This window comes from Macrobrachium nipponense, chromosome 22, assembly GCF_015104395.2.
Source record: "Macrobrachium nipponense isolate FS-2020 chromosome 22, ASM1510439v2, whole genome shotgun sequence".
Taxonomy (NCBI): domain Eukaryota; kingdom Metazoa; phylum Arthropoda; class Malacostraca; order Decapoda; family Palaemonidae; genus Macrobrachium; species Macrobrachium nipponense.
The window spans coordinates 7,072,024-7,078,674 of record NC_087213.1 but is presented as its reverse complement, the minus strand read 5'-3'; the positions used below and the strand labels follow the sequence as shown (position 1 = coordinate 7,078,674).

Genomic DNA, 6,651 nt, shown 5'->3' with positions numbered 1-6,651 from the left:
GTCAACATATGTTGTTGCTACCTCCTGACTTGTATTTTCGTTTTTCATCGCCATCGATTTCTTCTGGGCTGTCTTTTGCAGGGAAGTACTGGGTCTTTGGTTCGGCATACGCTTTTATTAACTTTTTAATGAATTTGGCTTCGAAAATTTCGAAGAATATATGACGTGTAACTACCGAAATTTTCGGTAGACACTCACATAGCTTGCAAGAAAGGGAAATATTAATATTTATTCATTAATATGTGTAATAAGTGTTAGAATTGATTGAGGAAATATACTGACTTCCTACTTTAGGGAGTCAGTAAAGCATGTAACTAGATACGTTTCTTTTGTTTAAAAGTTTTTAGAACTCGTACTAACGAGCAATTAGAGTATTAACAGTACTAGTAGTGTTGCATCCTCATCACCTTCTTACTTCGCAGAAACTTCAAATTCATAATTGCAATTTGAAGACAAGGATTGTGGCTCAAAACAAAATGCGAGCTATTGAAAGGTAAGAAGTGATTACTAGTGTCCCCATTGCAGTGGAGGGTCGTCTGATCGGCTCTGTCTCGCTCCCAGGCCTAGACCTCTTTCAAGCTCCCAAGCCCAGGGGAGAAGGAATGTCGAAAGCCGTAAGGGGGTTTCAGAGAATCCCCACCGTCAGGCGTCCCCTCGGCAGGTTCTGTAGAGCGTCCCAGACTGCCAAGGATAGCCATTGAAAAGGCATCCTTAAAAAAGTGCGTCTCTTCATCTTACATCCGAAAAGACGAAGAATGTATATGTTTTGATGATCTAGCGCGTTCTCTGTGAAAACTAAGAGAACATGAGCAAGAGCCAGCCAGGAATTAGGAAGCCGCGTTCCAGCAAGCTAGCGTGAGCCACGTTCCAACAGCCAGCAGCGAGCCGTGTTCCAGAAAACAGACTAGCGCGAGCCGCGTTCCTACAACCAAACGCGAGCCGCGTGGCGCAAATTGCAACAGAAAAACAGACGGCTAGAGCAAGGAGCCTTATAGTACAGTGGCAATCAGAACGATCCTTCCATTGAACGTTTCCGGGCAAGAGGCTCTTTCTAAAAAGGGGTCTAGTAAGCGCTCGGAACTATCAGGGCGCACGGGACCTTCCACACAAGCGAACGTTCCAGGAGCGAGTCCTCCTTTCTAGCGTGCGGAACATTCCAGGCGCGCGGAACTATCCAGGCGCTAGGCGCAAGGAGCCAGGCGCCAGAATATTCCAAATCTTCTTAAGAGAGAGAGGTCAGTCGCGAGGCTCCTCTTTGAGTAATGCGGACACACTCCTTCATTCATGCTCTTCCCTCGTTATGAGAGGCAAGCGCTTTGGGAGTTTTCTTATAAGAATCTCATCGACGTTTTTGGTGGGGTATGATCGGCTAGGAAATATCTACTTCCTTCCGTAAACCCTACAGACGAACAGGAATTCTGTCTCTTCCGCGATTTATGAGGAAATCACGAAGATTTAAAGAGTTCCTGGATTAACTTCCTTCCTTAAGGAGATATATATACTCTTTCTATCATTCTATTAACGAAAAGAACGAAGACAGTAAAAATTTTTCCTTTATCTGCCTCGGCAGGGAAAGAAGGTAGTTGAGTATCTGCTGTATGAGAATACGATACGGGCAAATCACACATACCGTAGTTACTTTTCTTTGTAGAGCAACTCAATTATCAGTATCCTTCCAGGAATTTCCTAGGAAGGACTACGCTTAAAGGGATTGTTAAGACAACACCTACTTAGCTTCTAGATTTATCGAAGTCTTGTTTCGCTTAAATATGCATTAATAAGAACTTCTGAAGTTCGATAATTTTATAAGATTCCTTTATTTTAATGGAGTAGCTGGGCAACTCTGGAAGAGTAAGGCCAGACGGCTAACGGAGACTGCTATCGCGACCCCCCCTTAGAGACCAACGCAACTTTGAACGCAGTAACTTTAGGTGTCGGTCATGAGTGGTTGGTTACAGGTCTCTCTCCTGCGGGATGGAATAACTACCGTGTCTCTCCCCTACAATCGCGGTTTTAGCCTCGGATTGAGGGGATAGTTAAGCAAACATAAATAAAATATTGTCTGCCTTTTGCTAAGAAGCTTTCAATAAGAAAGATATTACAACCTTTCAATGCTGTTTACCGTAGGTAACATTATTAAAGGATTCTAACGCAGCGGAACTCTATATTATATGATGCTCTCATGCTTACGAAAGCATGGCTTATTAGAGTACATGCTTAGTGAGAAGATGAATGTAGTAGAAGAGAATTCACTTTAAGACTACGGTATGGGTCAAGTCTTATGCGCATACCGAGGTTAACTACAGAATTCCTAGTATCCTTACAAAGGTTTCCTAGATTAATGCTGTTTACCACAATGTGACAGTATTATAAAGGAGTCTAATACGGCAGAGCACGAAATAATATAATTCTCTCATCCTTTCGAGAAACGCACACAACCTTTTTAGAATCGGATATTGCTCAAGAGAAGATGGGTGAGTCGGATGGGAAACATTCTCTTAGTGGCAGAAGTTGTTTCCCTGAATGGACTATACTACGTATATAAAAGTTTTTTCCTACTAAGAACGGAATTAACACGTGAAGGATGGCGGGTACCATAAGGGCACAGATGTTCTGGCACATAACCTTAAAAGAACTAGAAGGAAGCGCCAGCCTGGCGCAAAGCGTCAGAAGCGCCCGCCTGGCGCAAATTGCGCCAGAAGCGCCAGCCATGGCGCAATGCGCCAGAAGTACCATCCAAGATATTTTCTCGTTTAGCGAGTTATTAACCTAAGAGTCCAGTAGTGGTTGGTTTTGGTTTTGCTTCTCACCTCGGTGGTTGCGGGTTCGATTCTCGGCCATTCCATTGAGGAGTGAGAGATGTGGATTTCTGGTGATAGAAGTCACTCTTGACGTGGTTCGGAAGTCACGTAAAAACACCATACAAACAAACAAACAAACCAGTAGCCTCTCGGAGGCTCGGTAACGGCAAGATTCGTTCCTGATTTCGTTACCCATTTAATCGGAAAGGGGTCGCTTACAAGGAATGATGAAATGATTTTTTTTTAATCACTTAGGCCAATTCCACGACTCTCTCATATCGCAAGAGCATCGAGAATCTCTTTTTTCGCCCCTGTTCGCGTTAACAAAAGAGAACCTATTTGGGAACAGACACGGAACGTAACGATCCTTAAAGGTTCGATGCAAGATTTTGCATGTCCGTGAGAACCTTCTCGATCGAAGATAATAACTGTTAACGTGTATGTAACATTTATTGAAAAGAGTTTTTGAGAACCTGCGGAAAGTCTTCATAGATCTCTTCGCAAGGTAGAAGACGAACAGGCTTCCTATAGAGCTGCTTCCTTTCCTCGAACCAAGAGAGGTTGCAATATACGAACATCTTTAATTTAAAGAAGGGGAATAAACTTTAGTTTTTTTTCCCCTAGTTATAAATTCTTAACAGATATTAAGATAAATGGGCGTCAAAGGAAGAGAGGATGAATGCCTCATTTTGGCCTTAGAGAGGTTGGATTCACAGAAGTCACGTTCTTCTCACAGCATGTTTCGTAAGGCTTTTCCAAGAGTATCTGGATATTCTATCAGAATCTATTATAAATAGACCTGAAAAACCTCTCCACTTTGAGTCTTTCCACGTGCAGACTGACCAGAAGTGGACATGAATGAGAGGATTTTTCAAGGTAAATGACAATAGTCATGGCTAAAGACATAGAATTGCTGCAGATCGTGCTAGATGGAATGAGGAAACTGTCCTCTTTCCGATTACCTCTGTGAACACATAGCGAGGTTTTTTTCTTCACTTTCAGAGGGAAGAATCACCTATGTATATATCTGCTATCAAAGAACGCAGTAAAAGGCTATACTCTGTCTCTACAAGGGAAATTAGAGATAACAGAGGATTAAGATCTTCGGGATATATACGATACCGCAATACGACAAGAGTAGGATATCATGTACTTCGAATGGAATTTTTTTTTTGTGGCCACAGATTCCGTGTTCTGACAAAATGGAACTGCTCCTCATCAAACTTCTTTGAGGAAGTTTATGAAGGAATTCTTTGTTTCTCTTAGCCCTAAACGACCAAGAAGACAAGTGAATTTTTTGTGCATTGGAATCTCGCATCAGATTCAATCGGAAGACTCGGCAATGGGTTCTTGCCAGCACAGTATGTCTGGCAAAAGAACTAAATCCCTCTATTCCTGACGCAACGCTTTCAGATAGAAGTTTAGTTGCCCAGGCAGGGTACTTACATTTTCATCTACAGAAGAAGAGATGGTTTAAACGTTGCCTACAGAGTCTTCGGGGTGCGATGAGGGCTCAAAATGCTTCCCAGAAGGTATTCAGAAGAATACAATAAGAGCTAGAAATCAGGGTTCCGCCCAATTTCAGCTCAGTCTCTCCTTCGACTTCCAGACTCCTTCCCTTCAACTTCGGGGCTCAAAGGGATTAGGGAAAGATTCTGCAACGAGGAACCTCATCAACATGTAAGAAGAGATCTCGTTAGCAAAAGAAGTGTTCACGAAGGATCCTCCTCGGAGGAAGACTCTTCTCTCTCGTATTGTTAGATATCCTGTCGTCTACTGGGTGTAGCTGACTAAAATCACTTCCCCTTGCCAGGGGCCAAAAAGCTCAAAGGGAAGAATTTCTTCCACCCTTCTCCAGTCTCCTGATAAACTTTGTGGTTGTTCAGGACTCTCGGACAATGTAGCGCAGCCAAGCGCCAAATGCCAAATACAGGCGGAAAAACGCCAGAGGCGGAAAACAAAAAAACCCCAGTTGCCCAAGGAACTCTGTCATGGCCGGATACTGAGAAGGAGCGGGCCCATCCAACCTGGAGCGCAAATGCGCCAGAGGTGAACAAATCGGACAGATATAAGAGTGTCCGATGTGGACATCGCCAGACAGCCTAGAGACTCTTCCAAGCTCGAAGCTCCAGCAAGTGTGGAGGAGCCAAGCCAAAGGCGCGAGGCGCCAGCCAGGCTCTAGGAGCCAGCCAGCTCTAGGAGCCAGCCAGGCTCTAGGAGCCAGCCAGGGCTCTAGAAGCCAGCCAGGCTCTAGAAGCCAGCCAGGCGCCATCCAGGTGCCAGGCTCCTTCAAGGCTAGGCTCCAGTCAGGATTGAGGATCCATCCAGGCGCAAGGCTCCTTCCAGTAAAGAGAAACCTAAAGCTCTGTCATGTAAGAGGGCTAGTCCCCATTGATATGATAAAAGTAAGGCTCTGCCATGTAAGTGGGTCAGCGGATCCGAGAAGGCTCGTCGTGTAAGCGGGCTAGCCCCCATTGACATGATCCAGAAGGGTTTGTCAGTCATAGGTCCCTACCTCGCTGAAACTCTTGAGGCATGCAGACTCATAGACAGTAATCATGAAGTCTTCTGCCAAGCTCCAGGCGCAAGGCGCCAGCCAGACGCAAGGCTCCAGCCAGGCGCGAGGCGCTAGCCAGGAGGGAGGAGCCAATCAGGCGCCAGCCAGGCGCAAGGCTCCAGCCAGGCTCTAGGCGCCATTCAGGCGCAAGGCTCCAGCCAGGCGCGAGGCAGCTAGCCAGGCTCCAGGCTTCACCCAGAAGATATCTATATCAAAGAATGCCCTGGCCTTCTTTGAGACAATGTGATCTCCTAAGCACTTGACAAGTGCATTGATGATTCCTTCAAACAGCTGAGAATTAAAAGCGCATGAAGTGCGAGCTTTTCTGTATTCTTGTTCTTTCATAAAACAAATATGTCATAAGGGACATATTAGCTGTCACATACGGGAGATGCAACTCTGTGTTGACTTCCCATATCCGAAGGATGTCAAGAAAACCTACGAGAGATCCTTCTCTCTTGGTTGATACGTGTCTGCGGATACATTGCTGGGATAGGGAGCCGATACTGATCCTTAACTAGTGAGTTAAATTTTAGTTAACGTCGTGTTTTTTCTTTGGGTTGTTTGAAAGGAGTTTGATAACTTTTCAACTTAAGCACTAACCCTCGTGTTAGGATCAGGTGATCGGGATCGGTGTTGTGCTCCTTAATTATGCCACTAGCATAGGCATATTGTCATGTAAGAGGCTCTGTCGAGTAAATGGATAAGACCCCATCGACAGACCCACAAGAACTCTTAGCCATAGGTCACATCCTCGCTGAGGCTCTGAGGCGAAGCAGATTCCTAGGCATTAGCCATGGAATCTTCCGCCTGAACAAGTAGGAACCAAGGTTTTTTATTTATTTATTACCTACAACGTATGTTGTTTACCTGTCTATTCAGTAAATAGTTGTCTCTTTCCCACCACCAAGGGTGTCAATCAGCTAAGTATATATCTGCCGGGGAAGTTGCATGTACAAAAATGATATTGTTAGAATACAAATAAAGTTTTGTACATACTTACCCGGCAGATATATACGATGAATGGCCCACCCAGCCTCCCCTCAGGAGACAGGTGGAAGAGAAAATCTGGTTCTAGAACGGGGAACGGTTCTATTCCTGCCACCAGCGGCAGGGGGGGGGTAGATCACCTGACCTACCTGCAGCGTGTGCCGCGAAATTCGAATTTCTGTCGGACGTCAGAGACATAAGCTAAGTATATATCTGCCGGGTAAGTATGTACAAAACTTTATTGTATTCTAACAATATCATATCTCTTATTTTGGTAGTTTTTAATAGGCACTTTAAAATCAG

The 6,651-nt window shown here is 44.7% G+C and overlaps 1 protein-coding gene across 1 annotated transcript in view; it reads right to left on the bottom strand.

Moving 5' to 3' along the window:
• The window catches only part of LOC135198468 (thioredoxin-dependent peroxide reductase, mitochondrial-like), a 76,970-nt gene that overhangs the window by 33,757 nt on the left and 36,562 nt on the right, over positions 1 to 6,651 (bottom strand).